At 45.5% G+C, this 26,016-nt stretch overlaps 1 protein-coding gene across 4 annotated transcripts in view; it reads left to right on the top strand.

The window, feature by feature from the left end:
- Window positions 1-26,016, top strand: part of ELMO2 (engulfment and cell motility 2) — a 417,013-nt gene that overhangs the window by 86,162 nt on the left and 304,835 nt on the right. Inside the window, exon 1 of one of the 4 annotated variants that reach the window (XM_085619395.1) lies at window positions 7,678-7,804. The exons of the other annotated variants lie outside the window; for them this stretch is intronic. The gene's annotated coding sequence lies outside the window, so the exon portion shown is untranslated. Of the gene's footprint in view, window positions 1-7,677; window positions 7,805-26,016 lie in introns of those variants that run through there. 4 annotated transcript variants of the gene reach the window in all.

The following is a 26,016-nucleotide window of genomic DNA, read 5'->3' as shown; positions in this document are numbered from 1 at the left end:
ACATCAGGTGGTTAGTCCTCGAACAACCATTCATTCCATTACATATAACAGACATCACTAACTTTCTGTTCCACAAGGAACAGAAATGGGTCTTCAAACTCCAGAGTGATCGCAATGGGCTGAATGATGATATTCCTTGGGCCTCACTCTAAGAGCAGACATCTATTAGTACCCTTCATATGTATGGTAATGATGTACTAGGAGGCGCTGAATTCTTTAGGAAAGTTCCGCTCTACAAAGGAATGGCCTTCTTGTCTACCATATGCTTTTAATATCATGACACCAGGTGTTTCGCTTTTCTTATCAGTTAATCTGTTTGTTGTGATATACGGTACTTTATTATAACATTATCCACAAACATCCATCATCTCTCAATCCTATACGAGCGGTGGTTTGGAGCCTGCTTTCTAACTACGACAGCCCCTGACAAATATCGGGTCACATACTACATTTCCCAAGCTCTAACACGGAACGCGATGACGCAACATCTGCGCACGCACGTCAGCCTCGGTTTCCCCTAGTTGCCATGACAACCTAGATCGGCATTCTCTATTTCTGCCGTGTTTGGACACCTCGTAGGTTGCCTCCCCTACGAGCTCAGTACTGACAAGAGGTACCGACGGACAGGTGAGCTGTCATTCTACTATAAGTTGATGCTACGTGACACGCACCACATTAGTGGTACAAGTCGGCCTTCTGCTTAGGCCTTAACCATTATCTTTAAATATGTCACCGAGATCGAGCGCTTTCTAGAGACCATTGTTGTAGCGGTCGGATGATTCCCGGTGCAATTAGGCGTTTCTTGACATAACGCGGCTGGGCTTAAGCGTTTAAATTTTAACCAACCACTAGGTTTTAACATTGTTGAACCCTCTGATTTTCTCTACAGAGCGGGGCCTCCTTATACCTGAGCAGTAGCCAGGTTAGGTGAGGCGCACACCCATAACAGATAGGGTAAGTGCCTTTAAGTCGTCTAATTTCGATTTGAGTTCTTAGACTTATCACAGTCTTAATACATCCAAGAGTATTTGGTTTATCGGACATTGTGCCGGATGCTGTTTGTAAAATCTTGAGAATTACACTATGTGAAGGGTATTTTGCTATGTTGTGTTCTTTTTATCTTTTCTCTCCATTTATGCAGGTCAGTGAATATAAACTACCGCCCACGGAGTTTCTTGGACACCTATCAGGGTCCAGGTTGTATCAATCACTTTATTATTTTACACAGTTTTTTCGCAGTAGCTTCTAGGTCCTGACGAAAGCTAGGATGATTCAAATCCGTTAGCAGAAACATGTTGACCGTTCTTCAACACAGTTATTATATTTGAAACTGTTAGAGCACTGTTTTTAGAGTTTGTCAACAAGGTAGCTACTAATAAAGTTGTTTTAGTACCTTGTTAGACATTTTTAACCAGCACTTATACACCATCACTACACACCAGCACTGCGACCATCACACCCAATCATCATCTAGCAAAACTAGCTTCCACCACGTTGGGACAAATAAGAGACCAATATCTACGACTTGCTCAGTAGAAGATGGTTCTCTAAATTAGTCCTCAATTCCCAGATGATGAAGCAAACCACTTAGGGTGGATGATGGGAATCTTACACTCATGCGTACACGCACACATGTACACATGAACTCACAACACTAGCTTTACCCTTACGACTGTGTCAAGTTTTTCATATAGGCGAGACTCATAGTTGCTCATGTTGTTATAGTTTGTGGATCTGGGGATTGCAACTATTTGAGTCCTTAAACTTTATCCCTAGGACCCCCACTCTTTTTCAGAGATATCTTTATTATAATAACAAACATTGTCTCCATCACCTGCTATTTTCCATTCACGACCCGTCCACTTCTCGAAAAGCATCCAACCACCTTCTTCTCATTACTCTGTAGCTCCTGTGGACAGTTCCTATCTCCCACAGAGCACCACTGGAGCTTCTGCATGTAGTTCTCCTGCCCGCTTCCATCCTCTTCTCCCACCCCAGCGAGTTCTCAGTACTCTTAATTCTTTTGGTGTAACACCGATAGGTCCAGAATCATTCATATTCATTCATATTCATTTTGTTCGCCCTCCACCTTCGCTTTTTCTTCACTTTTTAAAAACTATTTCTTGTTTGTTTTGCAAATGCTCTGTGTAGTTGCCAATGTATAAAAGCTGGTATACTTCTGATTTGTGGGCAGATCATCACTGTATTACTTCAGGTGCTGTCTCTGTCCAAGCAACTTTTCAAAGTTTACTCTTATTGCCCACTGGGATCCAGATGTGCATGCGAAAGAGACCTTTACGTATTCTTTTCCACCGATTCCTATAATATTTTCCTCAAAAGGTTCAGCAAAAGAAACTGTTCATTTCTCCAGGGTATGTTGCATTTATCTGGGATGCTTGGTTACTGGAATACCTTTGATTATATCTGTTTGCCCCTCAGGAGGGTTTAAATATGTTATTCATCTAACTTGTTTTCAATTCCTGAATTAATATAGCCTTCAGAAGTCTGGGATTCCTCTCCCTTTCCTGACCTTTGCTTCGATCGAGCTTTTTGGCTTCTTTCTTTCCCTAGTTTGTGAATATGGGGGAGGGGGTTGTCTGCTCTGCCACCCCCCACCCTGTCAATCAGGCAGTTAAAAGGCTAGTTCATTTGTTTTCTGCTTTCCCCTCAATGGCATTTCTATTCTTTCTTCGTTTAACATGTTTTATTACCCTCAATGCTGCTGTCTCATACCTCTGGAGGTCTCAAAGTCGCGTCCATGCATATGTTGAGTCCTCCATTGCTCACCGCCTGCACTAGTCCCCTTCTTCCGCTGTTCAACTTGTATAGCTCTTAAATGCATTAATGGGAGAAGTGTATCCGTAATCAGTGAGGGGATTGTCTTGCATGCCCGTTGGGGACCTGAACATCCCATTAAGTCAGTCCTCTCCGAACTCTGCTGTTCATACGCTCACTGGCTATCCCAACGCTCACCCTCAATTCTACAAACGTTACAAAATGTTGGTGCTGCATTGACGTATTCTGTGCCTTCCACCCAACTCCTCTTCTAATGGCAGCCTTTCTTCAGGAGTGGAAAACGGGCATTGTTTGTCAACCATGTTGTTTACCAGCATTCCATCTGCAGAGCACCTCTGTTCCTCACCTTTGTTGTCCTACGTGGATTTGGTCATAACTGTGTAGCCCTCTAATCCAATGTAAGCACCACCAACGCGTTCCATGATGTTCGCAAGTAGCTGCATATTTAGGAGACGGTGTGGAGAATTATCTGGTTTCTGATGCTGCAGTTTCCATGTCGCGATCCGGGCCCTTCTGACAGCCGTGAAGCCCGCCCTTTTGAGTCCGGGTCTTACACATTACGTAAAAGACTGACGTCACACGCTGTCCAGCAATGTGAGATACTATGGACCAGCTCTCTCGTGCCGTGTCTCCTGCCAGGTCCATGCATACCGTGATGTTAATGCCGGTGCCCACAGACTTCCTGCTTGCTCAATCCGTGGCTCTATGGTAACCTATAGAGTGCACCTGAACCCTAAACCAAAGCACTTCTGCGAATGTGGTCAGCACACCTCCAGTCATCACGTTTGTATGGTGCCTTTGTTGTCAAGAAGCTTTCTTGGTGTTTTACGGTCTGTGATTTAGTTGGTTGGTCAGTACGTGAAGATTTGTTTGTAGTGCATGATCATTATTTGGTATTGTTATGGTTTGCTATTGTGGCAACCCGTGGACTTACCCGCTGGATGCAGTTGGTTAAGCTGCACCAGCATGACTTGTCCACATACGGAGACCTCAGGCGACTGGGCGTACCTTAGATGATTAATTATCTTACTCTGAGATCTTTCCTCTGATTCATTAATTTGAGAGAATAAATCTTTATTCAGCTTGAACAGCCATAAAAGAATACAATAATAATAATAATACAGATATCAATAAAAACAGCAATAAAAAATACAGTAGTAATACAGATTTCAATAAAAACATTCACTGGATCAATTACGGCAGCATCCAATTACAGCATACAATAAATGGGCGTACCGTAATGAAACTTGCATCATTCAACATTCAGTGGATCAGTTATATATACAAAAATTGGGCGCACACTTAAGTGTCACAAAGAGAGTTATTGACCATATCGCTTCCTAATGTAAAGTGCTTATCTAGTAAAATGTATAGCAGCCAGGCAAACCTGCTGGGGTTTCAAGTTGGTTAAAAATCTATAGCCTTCATATGATGAGTTAAAAGAGCAAGAGCACCAAGCGAGGACTAAAAACTTTCTCCTCACAGATTTATTAAGTGCACAAAAAGTGCAAAGTGCATAGTGCTTTGACTCGAGGTAGCCATCACAAGGGTATGGCGGAAGGTTACCCTGCCACTTGCCTTGGACTGGAAATGCCACGAAAAAGTGTACAGTACCCCAACGTGTCCTGGTCAAATACAATCTGTATTGAGTATTTTCTATAAAAGTAAGAAAATGTCACCTCCCAATTAAAAACCACGTGTTCCAAATGTGCAGAATGTTTGCGTACACGCTTGTCCTGGGCCTGTTCGTAGTCTGCAGTCTAAACTAAGGCTTTGGCTGCACGTGGCATTTGGTTTGGTTCTTCAAAAAGTCTGCTGAGCCATTTATCAGCGTCTAAGAATACGTGGATACAGATTATTATTATTTTTTTGTTTTTTTATCATTACGAAATTTTAACTATTATGTGGCTGGTCTATACTTCAGACAATTTTGAAGCACTTCGATAACCAGCAGGCCTCCATTGTCAACGTCCTGACGATGACCTGTAATTAATGAGGGTCGAAATGCCATGGGCGATTATGGCATGCAAGATGAAACCAAAAATATGTTTGTGGAGTATATACACATATGGACTTTGAATCAATGGATATTCGGCAAAGTGTCTTTAGAAGTATGGTACAGTGCTTCATTTAACGCTTTTGGACAACAGTTGTGTGTCTGACTTTGCACCATTTGATCCCTTCTCGCACTGAGCACCGTGTCGTTACATTTCGATAATTGCACCAATGTATAATTCATGGAATGATCTGCTGATGGATTAATTGGTGCAATCTCAGCATGGCTCGTTGTTGTTCTTTCATTAATTGTTTATATGGATTAATTAGTATATCTTGGAAATTGAAGAAAGATTTTTTATTGATACCACATTAGAGCATTGTTGTCGTTTATAATAGTGCGTACAAAAGGTTTACAGAGCAGCTCCTGTAGCCTTGTTTCTGGGTGCAGTGGGCTGACAACGACAGGTTTACAGGGCCGCTCCTGTATTCTTATTTCATGGTGCAGTGGACCCCACAAAGTGTTTACAGGGCCGCTCCTGTATTCTTATTTCATGGTGCAGCGGGCCACACAAAGTGTTTACGGGGCCGCTCCTGTATTCTTATTTCATGGTGCAGCGGGCCACACAAAGTGTTTATAGAGCAGCTCCTGTAGCCTAGTTCCTGGGTGCAGTGGGCCGACAACGGCAGGTTTACAGGGCCGCTCCTGTAGTCTTATTTCATGGTGCAGCGGGCCACACAAAGTGTTTACAGGGCCGCTCCTGTATTGTTATTTCATGGTGCAGCGGGCCCCACAAAGTGTTTACAGGGCCGCTCCTGTATTCTTATTTCATGGTGCAGCGGGCCACACAAAGTGTTTATAGAGCAGCTCCTGTAGCCTAGTTCCTGGGTGCAGTGGGCCGACAACGGCAGGTTTACAGGGCAGCTCCCGTAGCCTTTTTTACCGGGTGCAGTGGGCCCCACAAAGTGTTTATAGAGCAGTTCCTTTAGCCTGGTTTACGGGTGCAGTAGGCTGATAAAAAGGGTTTACAGGGCAGCTTCTGGAGCCTTGTTTCCCGGTGCAGTGGGCCCACACAAAAGGTTTCCAGGCCGCTCTTGTAGCCTTGTTTTCGGTGCAGTGGGCCACACAAAGGGTTTACAGGGCGGAAGACACTAAAGATGGGACGGCTGGGTCAATAGGCGCACTCTGCCACGAAATCAAAATACGGTATCAGAGTCTTTTTCTCTTAAGTGTCCACAATTAGTCACTCTGGTTCTCCGGAGGAGGAAAAGCCATCCATTCTCCCTCGATTGGAAAGGTCCAGAAATTAACAACCAAGCTCTCCAGGCACACTGAAATCTCTGATCGTGGTTTCAACAGTTCTTTTAATTGCGTGTGGTCACAAACGCCCTTTTGCCAACACATGTTTCGTCCCTGGCTGTTCTCATTTACAGCAGACTTCATCAGGGCTTTAACATTCCGAGTCAGTCATTGTTCATTAGAGAAATCGGCGTGGCATGGCCGGTCTATACTGGTGTGTATTCTCTTAGGGTCCCACTACAGTATATGGGACTTGTAACCAATTACGAGTAGTTGATTTTATTCCTCATGCGAGCCGCTTGGTCTTGGTCGTCTCCAGTATTGCTGTGTATGTTGGTGATGAGTCGGTGGGTGGACGTGGCCGACTTATCGCCAACATACAGGGTGGTACTGGAGACGACCAAGATGATACACAATTCAAAGAACTGTTGAGACCACGAAATCATCTTTGATTTCTGTGTGCATGGAAAGCTTTGTTGTGGGTTTACCGGGTGCTTGAGTCTCGTTTCTGGGTGAAGTGGGCCTAAACAAAGTATTTACAGGGTAGCTCCTGTATCCTTGTTTCAAGGTGCAGCGGGTCAGCATGTTGTCCGCGGTGCCTAGTTTCCTGGGACTCCGCTGCTGTTTGGTGGCTGCTTTCCATGGTAAAGAGTGCGGTGGGCAGTCGTAATGCCTTGCGATGTTTATAGATTTTGCTACTGTCCCTGAAGTGAAATGGGGGTGGGATTCGCGATTGACAGGCACTGTCACTGCTTTACAGTGCTGAATCAGCTAGGACATTCAAGGTGACATTTGAGGCTCAGTGGCAGGGCTGTAACTGAGGTGCTGTGGCTGAAATGGAGAGGCTGCAACGGGTAAGACCTCTGCCGGTTTTTTTCGGATCTGGGGCTGAAGGCATGTACAGCTTGTAGATTATTTTTGAGGTGATTGCGTTTGAATTTGCAGTCCCGAAAGAGGGGAGTCATTGCATGTTGGATCTGAGGTCAGAGTGGAGCAGTTGGGTTGTAGTTTTTCCAAATTAGCTGCACGGGTTGTTAAAGTACCTGCACTGGAGTTTTTCATGGAAGCAGAGGGATTCCTGACGTTAAACATGTTGAAAGTGTGTTTCTAATAACAGACCTGTTTCACGCTCTTGGCTACGCTTCTAGCGACCACATTCATGAAACATTGCAGGATCAGCAGTCCCACCTCTAGGTTTCACGAAAACTGGAGAGACGTTAAAATCCCATTAATGGGCGATGATGTTCTTTGGATGAACCCTCCGGCGCAAATTCCGACAAGAATCGGTGGCAGGGAGCCACAGTGCGAACTTTTTTTTCGTAGCCTGAATACCTCGGGTTTGCATGACTTAACGGTTGCTTGGAATTAAAGTCCCTGGGGTGGAAGGAGGTGGTACTTCCTTCGTGGATACAGAGAGCAAGGCGTTAATTAAACAGCCGGGTTCACGTACCAGCGAAATGGTGCATCGATGCAGCATCACCACGTCGCCTAGCAACCAGGCAGAGCGAGTACCAGAGCACAGCTCTGCAGAGAGCGCCGAGTGTGGGCGCCAGAGGGATGCAGAGACCGGTCTGCACTCGGTGTGCTGTGCTCTGTCTGGCAACAAGACTGGCTGCATCCCAGGGGTAGGAGAGGCGCCGTCTCTGGTGCCAGCTCGAGGCCGCCATCCCTGCTCCGCGCGCTAGGACTGTGGCAGTGACGTGTCCGAAGCAGGTATGTAGTAGGTGGCTGTGGGCACTCCACAGCCAGAAGCACTGTTTCTCTCCTGTCACGAGGGCATCTGTGATGCCCCGCTCTCCTCACAGGAGCTGTCGATGACGCTGCGCTCGTTCACCTTAGATGTGTGATGCAGCCGCGTCGTACACCCTTCTCGTGGTAGGCCGACAGCGTCTGTCACACAGAGCTCCGCGCTTTCCTGCCGCCTTTCTGAGGTTTGCACCTCCCGTCGCTGCCCGTCTCTCAGCGGAGTTGACTCTGAGTAGGAGTCTGTGTATACCTCCTTTGGCCTCGCTCCCATCCTGATCTTGGAAGCTGTGAACAGGTACGTGTCTACGGCGGGCATGTGATGTTTATTTGTACGGTGTGCATTGTTTTCATTCTCCCAGCGGAGTAGTCACTGGTTTCTCAGTATCCAATGGCTGGTGCCTTTTATCTTCTGCATGGCCTGTCCACTCTCTGTGCGATTATACAAGTGTCTGAGCAGGGCGAGGATTAGAAGGAAGGCCTGTATTTTGACAGCATGTGCTAATTTTGGGGTGCCATTTGACAATAATTTGTGGCAAGGGTCTGAGGTTTTCGTTTTTTTGTACAAAGAGGCCACCTGGATTCTAACCTTTGGTAACCCGCGTGTGTACGTGTCTGCAGGTAGGGCGCCTTATTTCCTTTTAGTAAAACCAGTTGATTCAGATTGCCCTTTTGTGTTTTTCTGGGTGATGGGACGGATGTAGAATTGTCCGGGCGTTTGAAGTTGTCAGTTATCCTGCGTTTGCTTGTGTTTATCTTTTTATTGTCAAAGTTTGATGGGGAATTGATTTTTATTTAGCTCAAGTAATTTTTTTAAAATTTTCAATATACAAAGAGACTATAAGTCAAAAAAAGAGAGATGGTAAGTCAAAAAAAGAGAGATGGTGGTATATAGATTGTACCTATATTTGGTTAATATTTGCTATCTGCATCAGCATAATCATTTTTAAGAGAACAATCCTGCATTGTTGATAATGTGCAATAACAGTGTCTCCTATTTGCAAATACTTGAGGTAATAGACTTTGAGTCATTATATTGGGAACCACGCATGTCACATAACAGAAAAAAACTAAAGCTAATCGAGTAATAACATGCTTAAAAGATAAGAAAATATGTTGGAGATGAAGAATAGGGTTATAGCCTAGCTGATACACTAATAAATGAGGTGAGATCTTTTGAGGATTGGATATACATAGGAGGGAACACGATTTTAACTTGATTATCAGTGAGAAGTAACCTTTTTATCTGTTTAGTATGATCTAATTTACTCCATGACTCTTTGGTGTTACTTGACTGGATCCTGTGTTTGAGATGGTGTTGTCCAGTGAGATTTCTGTCAGCAGGTTGGTGGTAAGTGGTCCATAAATCAGATTTTGTACAGTTGTGATGTATGTGTAGGAAAGGGTTCATGGGTGTAAAGGGAAACTGGTAGAATTGTCCATAGTGAGAACATGCCTGTCTGAAGTGGAATTGTGTACATCAAACGTTGTATTTTTTTCATTTTTGTTTTGATTCCAAGGCCACTCACATTTAAACCTTCCAACAAAGATCTTTCTCGCAATATGTCTACATTGGAAGGCAATGTAGACATCTGATGGCAATGGTTATCTTAACACATGTCAAATGGGACAGACAAATAGGAAATAGCTATATTATAAAGTCTGTGGATAGAAACGAGAAGGTATTTCTGCTAACCCATTTGATCAAGTATACGCATGCAGATTTCTAATGGCATGTAAAGCCGTTTCACAGCCCCCACTTGGCACACAGACTCACAAAGTCTCCAGCTTTCCCCTTTCTTCTGTTGTGCTTCGGTTCTTCCTCTGCCCATTCCAGGCTGCATTTTCCAATTGGTGGCTGTCTTTTTCTCTTCCACTTCTAAGGGCACATTCTGCGTATTAAAAAATTTGCATCGTTTGTGAGGGTGGTGCGGCTGGAGAGAAGTTTGTGTTGACTCCAGGGCAGCCCTTTAAGTGGGGAAGCAGTCATGTTGTCGGACGGGAACACAGCCTAATTGTGGGTCGGAGAAGCAACCCTGTTGTAATGACTGGGTCAGCAAAATATAGATGTCTTGATGCTGGGGCAGGGAAATTGTTCAGACGTTCGTTGCAGGAGAGGCTTGCTTTGGCCGAGAGGTGGTCATTTTGGGTGCTGGTTGGAAGTAAGGCAATTTGTGATTCTCAAGAGGAGGACTTCTCACTATGGCAGGGACTTGTTCCTATGTGAGGATCTGATGGAGCATTTGTTGCTGTTTAAAGTTGGAGTGAGATTGTTTTAAAATGGAAAACGATACTAAGTCTTGATACATTAGCAGCCTCGTTGCGATGTGAGAATCACTGTGCTGCACTGTCATGTCATTTTTTTTTATTATGGATGCTAAAATGCTTCCTTTGTCAGTTTCATAATGCCAGCCCTGCTTCATGCGCACACACCCAGCTAGTGATCTGTGGTTAGTAAGTGGGTGACAATGATCCCAGCCTGCAGTTGTGGCCTGTACTCCACATCAGCGGCTGATGGACTGACTGCACAACATATATTGATCAATTTGTCCAGATGTCTTTTGAAGATCTTATGGTTGAATCGAGAGATAGATGTGCGTTTTTTAGGTCTCATGTAAAGACAGCTTTTGTCTGTCTTGAAGGTGAAAGCAACTTGTGGAAATACCAAAAACCACAGTGGGCTTAGAGATCCCACCCATTGCTCACCATTGGTTGACTTTCTTGACATACAATTGCTTACTTATTATTGGATGGGGTTTCCTCCTTGTATATGTCCATCCCCTTGAACCTCCTTACTGTCCTTTTGATTGAATGGCTTGTATTTTTCCACTGCTCAGATATAGAGAACCACTTTTTCCTTTATCATTTAGCACTACATGAGAGTGCATGTGTTTTCAGACTCATTCCTTCGTGCTGCTCTCCCCCTCCACCCCCAATACCTGATGTTAATGCCCACGGCCAGTGCTTAGTTTGTAAAATAAGGGCTAGGTCCTAGGATAATTCTCTGGAGGCCACTGCAGCTTGCAGTGTCAACGGTCCCTGCCAATTACCAGTACCAGTGACTCCTACTTACCATTGCAGTGCTACAAAAATCGCAATTTGGACTGTACTATCTGCCACATAGCTATAAGAACAGTTGGAGTACCCAGGTGTTCTACACTTTGCTCATGTGCTTTTTTAAAAATAGACTGACATTGCCACCACTTGTTAGACTTTCATAAATATGTGCAGGTGTTACGAAATAAGTGTCTGTGAAGAGCACTGCCAAACACCGGCACAAATTAAGCAGTGTCCACCCCTTCCACTTTGTCCGTGAAAGTACAGACAGTGTTATATTTTCCCTGGGGATGACTAAAGAGCAGACTTTGAGGGTTATTTTGTTTTGTCTCCATACCACATATTGCGTGAATGCACAGGCTTTGGCACACAAAGGCTTTTATGGTGCTGGGAGAGGGGCTGGTTGCTGCACTCACTAAGCGGCTTGTGAGGCAGGTTGTGTACTTGGCATGACTGACAAAGTGATATCCTGTACCAGGAGGCTCATAAATCTGTTTCCTGGGCTTACTGCAGAGAACCAAGTGGCTAGAGTATGTTTCACTTCTGAGTCCTACGGAAAGTAATTCGGACACTTCCCTTTTCTTTTTAAGTTAAGCTCAGAGTTTCCTGAGTAAAAAGTATTTGAAAAATGGAGCAACCCATTTAATAATGATTGAAAAATACACTGTAGGGTTTTTTTGTTTTGACTTTTCCTCCAGTATTTTGAAATGTTTTTTTTCTTTCACTTGTTTAAGCAATGCTTTACAGATGAGCATTGGCGAAGCCTATAGCTGGCACTTGCATCATAAAGGCAAGATCTGTTAGCTCTGTCATTGCTTGCTCTGTCTGTTAAAAAGACCTATTCTAGACCATACCAAAAGTGAGCTTTGTGGCATACATTTTTTACCATTGCTTGGCTTTCTTGTCACTTTTTTTGCTTTACTTCTTATTCACATACTTTCCTTCATCTTCATGTGATTGTCGCTCCACTGGAGCATAGATTGTTTTACCCTCTTTTTACCTACGTAACGTGCATCCTTCCACTGCTCTTACTTTGTTCTTTTTCTTTCAGCACACCATGAGAGTGCATGTGGTGTTTTTTAGGTCTCGCCTGGCAAACGCAGCGCGAAGCGCTGCTGTCGCCAGCGAGATATATTGTTGCTGACTTGCCTCGGAAGTGGGACAGGAGATGTGCACGCGCAGGCTTTTGGCGGATTGGAGCCTGTGTACGCGCTTACAGCCACGCGGCGTGCACATCTCCTGTTCCCCTTCCGAGGCAAGCCAGCATGTTGTTTTACTTTCGATTGTTTTATTATTCTGATTAAAGTGCAGGTTGCACCTCTATCACTATTAACTCCATGGTCCCCTCCACAGTCCCGTGATTCCCGCTCCCCATTGTTTATCCTCTTTAACAGAAGAACGTCTGGATACCTGCCCCCACAAACCAGCCCTCCCGCGGACGGAGCTCAGGCAAGAGCGCAGCTTCTGCCCCCCACCCCCATTCCTCGCCGCCTCACCGCTGGGGGCAGACTGGTTGCGGTGCTCTGCCGGTTGTTGTTGGTTCTCCGGCCCCGGCCCGCCTTCTTACCCTTGGGCTTCAGAGCGGCGCTGATCTCCAGGCCCGAGCAGAAGAGCTCGGCCATACGGACCTCCATGGCACGGCTCCGACCCCCGGACTCCCCGCCCCCCACCCGGCAGCAGCGGCTCAGTACCGCAGGCATCGGCCCTCTGACACCCGGCCGGAGCCGGGCCAGCGACATACACAAGGGGGCGGGCCACAGCGAGCTCGCTGGAGCATTTAAATCACTGCTTCGACTGGCACTGATTTTACATCAGACTTGCACAAGATCTCTCCCAGGATTCCTGCCAGGTTCCGAGCGCACACAGGTGGGTGCCTTCGGTGGCTGAGCGCTCTGCCGTAAGAACGGGCTCGCACACTGATAAGAAGACGCCGCGCGGGCTTTCATCGCCATCTACCGTTCGCTGCAGGAATAAGGTAGTATACCCCGTCTCTCAACCAGGCGCTTCAATGAGTAACTAGTAAGGAACTCGACCCGAAGGTATTGGAGCGCTTTACATAGCACCGTATTTACATTACACATTCAGGCACGGGGAGATTAAGTGATTTGCCCAGAATCACAGAACGTGGACGCGACCCCGAGGCTCGAACCCTGGTTTCCTGCACCAGAGGCGGCAGCGCAGCCGACGGACCACATCCTCTCCCCAAAACCTTCAAGATCTGAAGCGGGTGCCAAGCCCAAGGGCCACTGACCCTTTTCCTATAGGTAGCTACAATGGTTTTCACTGTCCATATTTAAGCTGCGTTTACTGCTAGTTCATTTGTACCATTACAAGCTGCAATGTTGCTGTCCGTCATCGCGCGCACAGATAGCTTACCGTTACATACTTGAAATGTATGTCCTCAACAGACATGAAAATAATGAATAAGTATTGTATTGTATTGTAGTTGCATTTATATAGCTCACACTACCCCCAGCGAGGCGTCGAAGTAGGTGCTTTTTTAATGTAAAAGGTATACACTTGAGATTTTTTTTATTTTTCCCACGTTGCAATAGATAGTATACAACATACTCTACTAATCTACAAATGACTCCACCACCTTCCCTAGAATGACATACGCTTTTGTTCACAAGCCATTTCAGACCTGCACGTTACCTTGGTACCTGTTCATTATCTTGATCTGCCAATCTTCGTCAGTGCTCCATATCCCACTGCTTCAGCCTACCAGAACTTGGGCGACATGTCCTTCTTTGGTCTCCTACACCCAGTGAAGGACGTGGAAACATTTTATTTACTTTGGGACCCCACAAATTGGGTGCGACAGAAAGGAGGCAGAGTGACAAGGGTTGCGCCATAAGAAGAGCAAGCAAAGACAGTAAACCTAATTTTATATATATATATGTGTGTGTGTATGACTGAGGGGTTAAAAAGTGCCCTAACAGTGTTGCAAATGTCAAGAACAGGCCTTCTAGGAGCCAGAAACAACGCCAGACGCCATAATGTAAGTGGAAATGTGGTATTGAGATATCCAGAGGGAAGTAAAAACAGATGACTCGGAAAACCTTCCAGCTGTCAGGCCCAGCAGAAAGATGAACATCAAGAATAACAAACAGGAACTGGGGGATTAAGCCTGAGAAATGCACAGGGTCCAATAAGCGGCGCGTTCTGATGTGCACTTGCCCAGACAGCCGATGTTCGTACGGGTCGCGCGCATGGCAAGCTTTCGCTTTCCCTCCCCTCCCTCATCGGGCCCCTCCTTCTTCGCTCAGAGCACCGCCGTACTACATTTTCTTCTTCTGCGGCTAAGGTTCTATCTCAAACATTTCATTTGGTCTTTGCAATAGAGCATTGGAACCATTTTGAAAAATTGTACGTGTAGCCATGTATTCGCTTGCAGAAAGAGGGAAGTGTCACTTATAGTCGTTGAATGTTACTCATAATTGCACTGAAATTATAAAAATGTCACACGTAGCAATCTGAAACTTTGGGAGCTATGTTGCATACACAAGTAGCAGGTGCAACGTTACCCCTCCAGAGCTTTCTTTAAAATGTAAACAAGTATTACGTGTGCATGTGTATGTACATGGTGGGGTGGGGTAATGTACTGTAACTGCTCTCCTGTGAAGCTGTGCTATAACTCAGTATTCATTTAAAAATCAATGTTTTGTTGGAAAACCGTGACCAGCACGTTCTGGGTTCTAAACAAGCATTTGCAATGCAATAGGTCTTGCATTTGCGAAAATTTGAGCTATTGGCATTGTAATGACAATGCCTTTTATTTATGTGTTCGTAAAAGCTGCAAGCGGTGCGTAAACACGCACTTATAGTCCCTGCTTACGAAAAGAAAGACTGGCAGTAAAATAGGCATAGTTACTGCCAGTGTTGCTTTTCGCAAGCAATGCCTGCACAAATATGCTAAAAGTGTGTGTTTATGCACCCCTTGCAGATTCTTAACATATATAATTAAAAGCCATTGATATTTACAATGCCAATAGTACAAACTCTTGTAAATGCGAGACCTATTGCATAGCAAATGCTTGTTTTCTTTCTTGTCCCTCTGTCCCGCCTATGCCGCTTCCTTCCACAAATACCTATTTCCTGACGGCAGGGCCTCGTCCCTCAGACCGGGTCCCTCCCATTTTGTTCCACCTGGAGAGCCTTACCCCTCACCCTCTCTCTCTGCTGGGACCTCTGAAGAACCTGGTTACTGAGTTTGTCAATCCCCGGCATGGCCTTGTCTCTTGAACCAGTTGTCTGTTTTGTCTCTCCATTTACAGGGCCCTGCCTCTTTGCTCAGGTCTCTCCCATGTCATTCTGGCTGCTGGGCATTGCCTCTCGGCTTGGGTCGCTCTCTGTAACACTCTACCTGCCTGTTTTTTTTCCGGCTGGCCTTGGGGTATGGGCGGGCTGGGCCCAGGCCACCAATATTCCGAGGGGCGCCGCAGGGAGCTGCCTGACAATATCTTGCAAACAGCAGCTCGTCCATCCCACTTGGTCTCAATCGGGTCCCTTTAAAGACATTGTAATCAGCCCTTACTATACCTCAGCATAATTGTTAGCACCTCATCAACCCCCTGCCCTTCTCCAATCTTCCTCACACCTCCTGCCGTCCCACTGCAATGACCCCCCCACCTCTACAGCAAACATCAAGTTTTCTTGCCGCCCAGGGTGCAGTCTTGGACAATCTGATTTAGGGCTGGCCTTGCTCAGACCACATCTATATCATGTCATCCCACCTGCAAGGCTTTGCCTCTCGGCTTGGGTCGCTCTCTGTAACGCTCTACCTGCCTGTTTTTTTTCCCCTTTGTCGCCCCCTGTTACACTGGCTGCACAGCTTTGCCGCTTTGGGACCACCGTTACAGTGGCACTACAGCCCACCATTTTGAGTCTCTTCCTGGGACATTGATTGTAGATCCAGTGGCCTCTTACGTGTACCTCCCCTGTGACACTCACACCAGTCTCTCCCTGTGGTGCCTCCGCCTCTCCCTGTGATATTGAGACGAGTACCTGCTTTTTGAGTCTCTCCCTCGGACATTTTAGAGTCTATGTACTCTGTCTCTCTCCTCTGTGACACTCACACCATGGCTTGCTGTTTGAGTCTCTCCCTGTGACATTGACTGTTGTTCTGGTGTCCGCTGTGCGTCTGATCTGTGACACTAAAACCAGGGCCTGCTCTTTGACACTTAATGACACTGACTGTGAATCCTGCGTCCTCTGTGATAGTGATACCATGGCCTACTCTTTGAGTTTCTCCCTGTGACCTTGACTTGACTGTACTGCTTGGCCTCTGTGGTTCTCTCTGTTATCTTACAGATTGTTGCCACTTGTCATTCGGCTACCTTTCTCCTCTCCATTACCCTGCATTTCAAATCATCTACTCCTGTATGTCTGTCTTTGCCAGAAATGTCACTCTGAATAATCTGGCATCCAAAAGTACCGAAGGACACGTGGAGTGTGTTATGAGCGCAATGGATGTGTAGAGCAGACTGAAGTTTGGTATCAAACCTTGCAGCATAATAAACCCACGCTAATGCCAGTGTTGGATTTATTATAAAATGCACTCATAGGGCATCTTAGAGATACCCCCTGAAAAACGACCAGCTTCTAGTGTATTGGCTGACCGGTCCCGCTTTTTAACCTCATAGGGTGAGAGCCTTTGTGCTCTCGGAGGTCAGAAACAATGCGTGCTCTGGGTGGAGGTGATTTACACCTCCCCCTTGCAGGAACAGCAGCACTTGGCGTTGAGCCTCAAAGGCTCTCAACTTGTGTTATGCTGATTGGGCATCTCCTACTAGTGGAGATGCCTGCCCCCCTGTGGTGGCAGGAGAGATGAAAAAATTAGCCAGCAGAGTAGGAGTGTCCACCTCGGCTTAGGGCACACCCCTCGGGTGGCCAGGAGCGGAGGTGAACCCCTCCCTCCATCTTGGGTTGGAGGATTAGGCTCAAAAGGAACAGGTATGTGCCCCTCTCCCAAAAGGGAGGGGGCACCTAAAGGGTGTAGTCACCCTAGGAGACAGTAGCTATTGGCTACCACCTCCCAACCTAAGAACCACCCTTAAATTTAGTATTGAAGGGATTCCCTAAATCTTGTAACTTAGATTTGATGACCTACGAAGAAGGACTGAAGAGCTGTGCAGCAGTGGAGAAGAAGATGTCAACTGACTTGGGCCCACTTCTACCGGACTGTCTCCTTCTCCAGCGACCCTGCTGCAAGACACCGGTGTGGTCCGCAGCCAGCAACCTCTAAGAACCCTGGGGACCTGTACTGTCTTCAACAAAGACTCTTGCCTCCTGTGTATACCGGATTTGTCCAGCAAGAAACAAACACAAGGACTCTGGATCCAGGCAGATCCGTGACATTTGCGCCACTCAGCGCCCATGGCCTGAGTCTAGATGGCCCACCGACCTGGTGAAGTCTCCATGGCGATCCTGAGCTGGGATACGCGTTGGACGACCTCTCCTGACCTTCCCCTCGACGCCTGCAGCCTCAACCTGAAAGGCCCCAGCGACCGGATCTGGTGAGAGTAATCCGACGCCTAAAGACACCCTTGCTCCTGCAGTCTCCCAGCCTAGGAGTGCCCAACTGACGGTGTCCCGGACCCCCCCCAATATCCAACTTACCTCTCCAGTTGTGGGGTTTCTTCAGTCAACCTTCAGAACTGAGCCTGCAGCCTTTTTCCCCTACTAAGGATCTCCATTGGTTTCAACTGGGCCCGACACCTCCTTTGCACTTCGCACCCCGCCACCCTTGAGCCACTGCTAGTGCAGCCTCAGTGCCCTTTGGTGGCCTTTCCATTGCTGATCTTAACCTCAAGGGCCTGTGTCCCTGAACTAGAGGTACTTACCTGTAACCGGTGCCTCTTCTAGGTGCCCCCATCCTCCATAGGATAACATTGGGCACAGTGACCTCGGCACGCAGCCGCCCAGTTCCGCTGGTGGTGCAGTAATTTGGTTACTAGAAATAAAAGTACCTAAAATAATATTTTTCTACTAACATTGTCTTCGAGTTAGTCATTGAGTGTGTCTTCCTGCCTTGTATGTTTATGTACACCAAATGTATTCACACTACCCTCCGAGAAGCCTAACTGCTCAGCCCAACTACCACTAAATTGAGAGTAAAGTATTATCGATTTTAACCACTGCTATACCTTTTGGAACTTACTGGACTCCGTGCACACTATACCTCTCGTTGGTATAGTATTTACAGAACAAGCTTCCTACAAACATCTCTTTATTGAAATGTTTTTGTGATCTTTTAACATCAATCATAAATTTTGCTAACCAGTAAATTCATAATTTTATACATTTGGCACAGTAAATTATTCATTACATGTAGCAGCAAATAAAGGGGAGAACACATCTGCAAGATGCTGTATATAATGACAAAAAACAATGACGCAGCTGCCATTTTGTAAAATGCACAAGGGAGACCGCTGGAAAACACGTTCACTCTCGTGGACTTCTTACCAATAAGAAAAATGTAGTTCCCAAAAAGTTAGCAGTGGAAAATAACAAGTAAAGAGGCTATGCTCAAGGGCAGGGTCAAACACCGAAGAAGAAGGTAAGCCCACACAAGGCAACAAATACCAAGCATTGGCAAATCCAACAGGTCTCACCTTGGGGACCTATTTGCTTCTCCAATGATTTCTAGACTTGCTGCACAGCATCCCTGATGCTGGCCTACAGAGCTATAAATACATTTAAAAAAAAAAACCTTTTATTTACGCCAGTTGCGTCACTTTGTAGACTGGCACCGCGCCTGTGCAGCCTATAAAATGACACAGCAGCTTGATTTTTCTATATAATTTCTAATCCGAGTTGGATTGGTAAAAAACAAAGAGTGCAAAAGCTTTTTTAAATTATTTTTATTATATAAAGTGCGCGGTGGAAGCAACGGGAGTGGTAGTAATACTGGGATGCAGGTGGTGGGAAGTAACATAGAAAGTGTGGGTGAGGGGTAAGCAGACAACTCAACGAAAGTAAAGTGGAGTGCTGAGGGGAAGCAGATGCGTGAATGAGCAGGCGGTGGAGAAGCACATGAGTGAGAAACCCTGGGGGGGGGGGGGGAGAGTATACAAGGGCGGACGCAACCTGGAGGGAAGTGGAGAGAAACAAACCAATGACAGAGAGCACCAAATAATCCCATGGAAGAGAAGTACGCAAGGGAGGCAGCTGGTAGTATGGAGTGCTTAACAAAAACAAAACAAAACAAAAAAAAAAACCCCATGGATTTTGCAAATTGCTATTGTTGTGGAAGCTACTGGAACTTCGCCAGTTTAAAATAAAAACAAATTTGTATACACAAATGTTTTTGATTTAAAAAAAAGCCCACACTGCCATAATAGTCCCTGGCTCTGAAAAGAAATACTTCGCATGTGAATGTGCTCTTAGTGAAAGTGCAGAATGCTGTCATTCGCAGAAAAGTTAGCCAACGACTAAAGTGGTCTGACCTATTGCCCCACATTGTATTCCATAGTGGCGGAATAAAAAAGGGAATGATACAACAGACCAATAGAAGAAGAGGGCAGACCGAAAGCCAGTAAAACAAGCATTTACAATGCAATGGTCTCGGCATTGTTAAAGTTAGAGCTATTGGCATTGCTCATGACAATGCCGTTTCTTTAAATGTTTTAAAAACAAAAACATAAACAAAAATAATGTCATGAGCAATGCCAATAGCTCTAATTTTACCAATGCCGAGACCATTGCATTGTAAATGCTTGTTATATAGCGGGATCTTGACCCGAATCCAATCAGGTATCGGAGCGCTTTACACAAGCACCCGTTGCGTTACATGAGGACACACATTCATTGTTTTGTTAGGCACGGGGAGATTAAGTGATTTGCCCAGAATCACAGGAGGTTCAGCGTCATTGCCGAGACTCGAACCCAGTACCCCGGCCTAGCGCCCTAGCCGTTAGGCCAACTCCTGGTTACCTGCGTACTAGAAACAAGTTTGTGTTGAAATCTTAATTATGCAGTTGATTGTGGGTTATGTGACCAGTCACCAGTGCGGCAAATGTACATTTATGTGGCTTAGCGCCAAGAAACCGTCTGCGTGCGCTTTATGGAGCATCGTAAACATAACATAACGTGGACAAAGCAGTGGCTGCAGAACTCCAGTGCCCTGGGTGAGTGCAGCTCACTGAAGCCTCCACTCCCACCGCTAACCCAGTGACGTCACTCGCGGCCCTGCTCCTACAGCCCCTACTACCCCGTATCAGCCTCTGCCACCCCCGGCCCCAGCCACACTCACCCCTTGTCTGCCCGAGGTGCGTCTCTTGGTGCCCCGGGAGAACATCCTCCTCGGGGGTCTCCCCGCTTGTCTCGCCCCTGGGCCCCGGGGCTCGGCGGCGGTGTCTCGGGAGCTCCTCGGAGGCGGGGTCTGTCTGAAGGGGGTGGTACAAAAGAGAGACTGTGTGACTGATCTGAAGTCCTGATTTGATACCCTTATTGTCAGACTATAACAGGCGGTGCTGAAGAACGTTACTCTAACCGATTGTTCACATCGATTGGATTACAGTCATGTCAATCTATTTGTAATGAGAGCGGTCACCACCGCCCACTAGATGATTGACAGCAGCGGTACCCTGTCAAATGGCCGATTCAGTCAGTCTGCCCTCACCTCCCACGACACTATTACGGGTGTAGGCATAATTCCGTGAACCAATAGAAGCAGAAGTTTTTGTTTCGTACGGGATGGATTGGAAGATTGACAGTGGGCATTAAGTTTAGCAGAACTCAGTAACGTGAGTGACAGACGTGCTACCTAACCGGAATGCGAGACTGTGGGTTGTTCCTTTTGCCGGTTCAGTTGAAAGACCGAAATTAAGCCAATGTGAAATGTCTGGCCTGGGAATCCCCGGGGGAGGCGGAGACCGTAGGTCCGTGACGGGTCCGAAGGCTGCTCGTTGTGGAGGCTCATCTTTTTATGTAGAAGGCAAACATATTGTGTTCTATACTCACTTTACAGGACTCTCGGTTAGTCTCATTCATGCATTAGATTCTTTTGTTCCGCAAAGGAGCGGGGGAGAGGACGAGCACACCACTGCCTTTCTCCGAGGCGAAGCAGAAATGCCTCGGAGAAACGCAGTGGCGTTTTCGGATTCGGGGGCGTGTTTTGCTTTTATCTCCTCTTGCCATTGGCTGGAGGAGATAATTAGACTTTCTGCAAAAAACACGTCCCCCGATCCGAAAAGGACGGGGCCTAATCGGAATGACGGACCTCTTCTCCAATGGCTGGCCAGCATTCAAGAGGCCAGCCAATGGAGAACAGGGGAGAAGAGGGGCGGGTTCAAGCCCCTCTTCTCCAAGTCATTAAATCTCGTGAGCGAGACTGCGCAAGTGCAGCCTTCGCTAGCCGAGACCTAAAAAGAAAGTGTATTATGTTTTATTTTAGTATTTTATGCCAGACCTAAAAAGCAGTGCTTGAATTCCAAGCAGTGGAAGCATAGAAGCCAGACAATTAAAAGATGGTTAAGAGGCTATACTTTTTGGAGAGACAAACACAAACTTGACTAGCTCCAACATGAATGAGAAGAAGAAAAATGAGAGACTAGAAAACCAAACGGTGATGAGCAATGGGTGAGCTTCAAGACTCTGTATGTTTTTGGTAAGTCCACAATATGTCTCGCAACAGGCTGTGTGCACTTTGGGTGAGACCTAAAAATACTAGTTAATTAGTGACAGTAAAGTCAACATATGGTAAGCATTGGTATGGATTTAAGCCCATAGTAGGCCTTCCGCAAACAGACAGCTTGGAATCTATGATGAGCTTTACCTAAACAGCAAAAAATTACAAATCACAATTACAAATAAAAGAATTGAAATGAAGCATAGCTCGGCCTACCACCCCTGGCTCTGAAATGTACTGCTTTCTAGGCAAAGGTGCACCTTGAGAATGCCTCTCATGAGTGATGCGGTACAAAAGGGGGTGGTGTACCGCTTTGTTTGCCATAAGTTGGCAGGGTATGCTCAGACGTTGAGTCCCTTGCTCACTTTGCCACTGGATTTAAGCAAGCCTGGCTGAAGACGGCTGAAATGCCAGAAACCGGTCCTAGGAAGCTTGTTTCCGGTCCAGGGAAGGCATGGCTTGGCAGTTCGGGCTGGACTGTTCCCATGAGGCACAGGGTCAGACTGATTTGCATATGGCCATGTCTGAACTGGGGTGGCAGAGTGGGCTAAAGAACGGTGATGGATCAAACCCAGATCTGTTGACTGGGTGTGAGTATTTGATTGATTCTGATGCTCCGTCCATCACCACCCCCTTTTGTACCGCTTTGTTTGCCATAAGTTGGCAGGGTATGCTCAGACGTTGAGTCCCTTGCTCACTTTGCCACTGGATTTAACCTCTTCAATGCCCGTGACGAGCTGGTCTCGTCATGGGCCGCGGTTGCGCTGTGCCCATGACGAGACCAGCTCGTCATAAACCCCGCCCGCTAATACAACGGCCGGCACAGGGCGGGGAAAGGGGCGGGCACTGAAGGGGTTAAGCAAGCCTGGCTGAAGACGGCTGAAATGCCAGAAACCGGTCCTAGGAAGCTTGTTTCCGGTCCAGGGAAGGCATGGCTTGGCAGTTCGGGCTGGACTGTTCCCATGAGGCACAGGGTCAGACTGATTTGCATATGGCCATGTCTGAACTGGGGTGGCAGAGTGGGCTAAAGAACGGTGATGGATCAAACCCAGATCTGTTGACTGGGTGTGAGTATTTGATTGATTCTGATGCTCCGTCCATCACCACCCCCTTTTGTACCGCTTTGTTTGCCATAAGTTGGCAGGGTATGCTCAGACGTTGAGTCCCTTGCTCACTTTGCCACTGGATTTAAGCAAGCCTGGCTGAAGATGGCTGAAATGCCAGAAACCGGTCCTAGGAAGCTTGTTTCCGGTCCAGGGAAGGCATGGCTTGGCAGTTCGGGCTGGACTGTTCCCATGAGGCACAGGGTCAGACTGATTTGCATATGGCCATGTCTGAACTGGGGTGGCAGAGTGGGCTAAAGAACGGTGATGGATCAAACCCAGATCTGTTGACTGGGTGTGAGTATTTGATTGATTCTGATGCTCCGTCCATCACCACCCCCTTTTGTATCTCATGAGTGATGGCCCCCTCCCCACACTCATTATTGGTAATAACTACACTGCTCATCTGCATATACGCTACCTATATGTATAGATGTACTTAAAATATATGCATTCCTTTTGGTGTGTGTATTGTGTGTATATAGGATGCTGGTGATACTTGAAAGCTATCTCTAGTTCGGACCTACAAATTGACTTTGTCATGACAACCCCTCTGTGCTGCACAAACGTCCACTCTGAATCTTGGGAAGTAGGACGCTTGCTAATTGTCTGCCTCCAATCTGGACCCAGACCAGTATCTTTGGGGAGATTGACCGGTACCAAGTTTGGCCACCTCACTTCATGTTATCATGGACACTGTTTAGAGTTCTGGTCCTTTATGTGACAACCTAACAAATTCTGGATGTTGTAGTCTTGTTGGGCTTAAATTTAATTCATAAGACTTAATCCTGAGAGCGATGATTCATAAGTCAAAACCCAGGACTGAAAACAAATTACCTTGATGACCTGGAAAGAGGTGGCCATCATGGGTTTTTGGGGAATGGGTGGTAGTCTTCGTATTCTCAGTGCCTAGGCGAAGGCGGAAAACAAGGGCCACTAGGCGAAAGGGCAGTAGCTCTGAAAGTGGTGGGTATTAAAAAAAAAAAAAATGTTTTTAAAACTCTGGTACGGGCTGTAAGAGATGTTTAAATTGAAAGGATAAATCAGTTGTATTTTTTCTTGTAAACTTTTTTGTTGTGAAGTCACAGGGCCTTCGTCTGAAAATTAAGGGGATTCTGCAATGCAGCGGGGTTATTTCTGGTGCATTTTCAAAACGAACAATTGAGAAATAATGGAATTTTCCTTATGTAGCGCTTACTGTTGCAGTATTACATTTACATAGCACTGTAAACTACATTTGTTAGGAGTGTTCAATTCGTTGCTACTCATTTCAGTGCCCTCCAAAGGTGAAAGGGGGAGTCGTGCTGCTTGGATTTGATTAGGTAACCTGCATACATAGGTATGCCTTTTTGCACCGGTAACATTGATGCAGAAATAGCACAGGTGAGATTCTGTCCTTGAGCCAAGATTGTTTTTGCTTCCAAGGCAGATGTCCAGGCTAGGTAATTGGTTTTTGTCATAGATAATTCACCTGTCCATGCTCCTACTTTTGTCATTTGAGATTTTTGCATAGATTGCTGCTACCACTTTTTTTAATCAAAGCTCTGATGTGTAAAATGGCATTGCAGGGTTTCATGAATTAACGTTTCCAACCAGCACAGATAATCTGAACAGCGGTATTCCTAGTGAAATATTTCACTATATTCTAGTATATTGAATTTAATTCCTTACAACGCTGCCCATTTTTGGAGCATGTTGGCACATAAGCAAGTGGACGCCGATGTCAAATTACAGTTGTTGGTTTGAGTTGCGCATGCTTTGCAGGCTGTATGTTTTTGATCTGTTATGATGCAGTCTTTCTACAACATTGCTGTTTTTTTGACTCATTCATAAGTGTTTTCCATTCAGGGCATATTTTTTATTGATTTATGCTCCTATATTACTTAGTTGTGCAAAAGCAGCAGTTTAAGAGGTTAAATCCCACTTCTCGACTCGGGTTTAGTGAAATTTAAGCTTTGTAATTACACTTTAGAGTATGGAAAAATCTGAGGCTATGGTTGATTTTTCACAATCATTAATGCGTGGTGGAAATATGGGTGATCCACCCAATGAACTTAGTGTGTGGATGTTCCTGACAAATGTTCAACTAGTTTGCCGCTACAGAAACCAAGCATGTAAGTACATATTTCTACTTGATGCTCTCTGGCAGCATTTTCCAACTGGTGAAAATTCTACATTAGTAAATTTTGCACCATTGAGTAGTGCTCTAAATTTAAAGATCAGGTAGATTTCCAGGAATTCTCCGGAGATTCTTTATGAAACCCTTAAAGTGGAAAATATGTTCAAGGGAAGGACTCGCCCTACGGAAGTACATTTCCATTTTTGAAAGATAGGCTTTTTAAATTGTGTTTTGGTGGGCTAGAACAGCTTGAGCCTCATTGTTCAGATGAGTTAAATATAGACTCTTAAACCCAAATTGGAAAAATAATCCCCCCATTCATTACTTTAAGGGCGGATTTCTCACCCTTGCGGGATGCTGAATCAAGGACCATGACATTTTAGATTGCTCATGAAGCAACTGAAGGCCTACTTACAGTTTTGTCTATATGTTTCTCCATTGTGAAATACGGAACTAAGCATTAGGATTTGAAAAAAGTGTACTTTATGGAAGGAACAATTTTCTGGACCAGATGCTTGCATCGTACAAACCACCATTTACTTGGAAGGTATCCTAGTCACTCTATAGTTTATAGCTTGATACCGTAGTATTCTTTAAGCTGATCGACGACTTGGAGTATTCAGTCTAATTCATAGTATTTGATGTCTCAAATAGTACTTGAACCTACAAATGTAATGAGTACATGAAATATCAAAATGTTTTTTTTAGCAGTAGTAAGTTTAGAAGAAACATAGGCGCGTCAAGAAATAAAACAGAGAAGTCTCTTGATATACAGACAGTTGGAAGTGTTTGCCTCCTCTTTCACACTTTACTTGCTCGGCTGCTTCGAATAGATGGAGTGTTTGTTATCCCCTTGTTGAATGTTAATGCATTTAGTCTGCTATTCCCTCTCTCTAGCTTTCAGTTTGTGCCATATACACTTAAGGCAGCAGTTGTTGACTGGTACCCTTGGCAACTGGTTTGCAGATGCTCTGTGGAAATTTGAAACCTAAAAAGCCAATGAATAAATATTCATATCTCTTCACTCAGTTGACTCCAGGGGTTTCCCTCATTTTTCATTGTATGATGTGTAGTCTTCTTATCCCTGAACGACTTTTTAAATTTATTGTTGTTTTTGAGCAGGATAGATTTTTTTTTCTATTATTTGTTTATTGGCATTTCAATAATAGGTACAAAGGATCAATGCTCGAATACATATTATCGAATGTGTCAGACGGTGGATAGCATATATACATAACAAGTAAACAAAAAAAAGAAAAACCAAGGCAGA

This window comes from Triturus cristatus, chromosome 7 (genome assembly GCF_964204655.1).
Source record: "Triturus cristatus chromosome 7, aTriCri1.1, whole genome shotgun sequence".
Taxonomy (NCBI): domain Eukaryota; kingdom Metazoa; phylum Chordata; class Amphibia; order Caudata; family Salamandridae; genus Triturus; species Triturus cristatus.
This window is presented reverse-complemented; position numbering and strand designations above follow the sequence as displayed.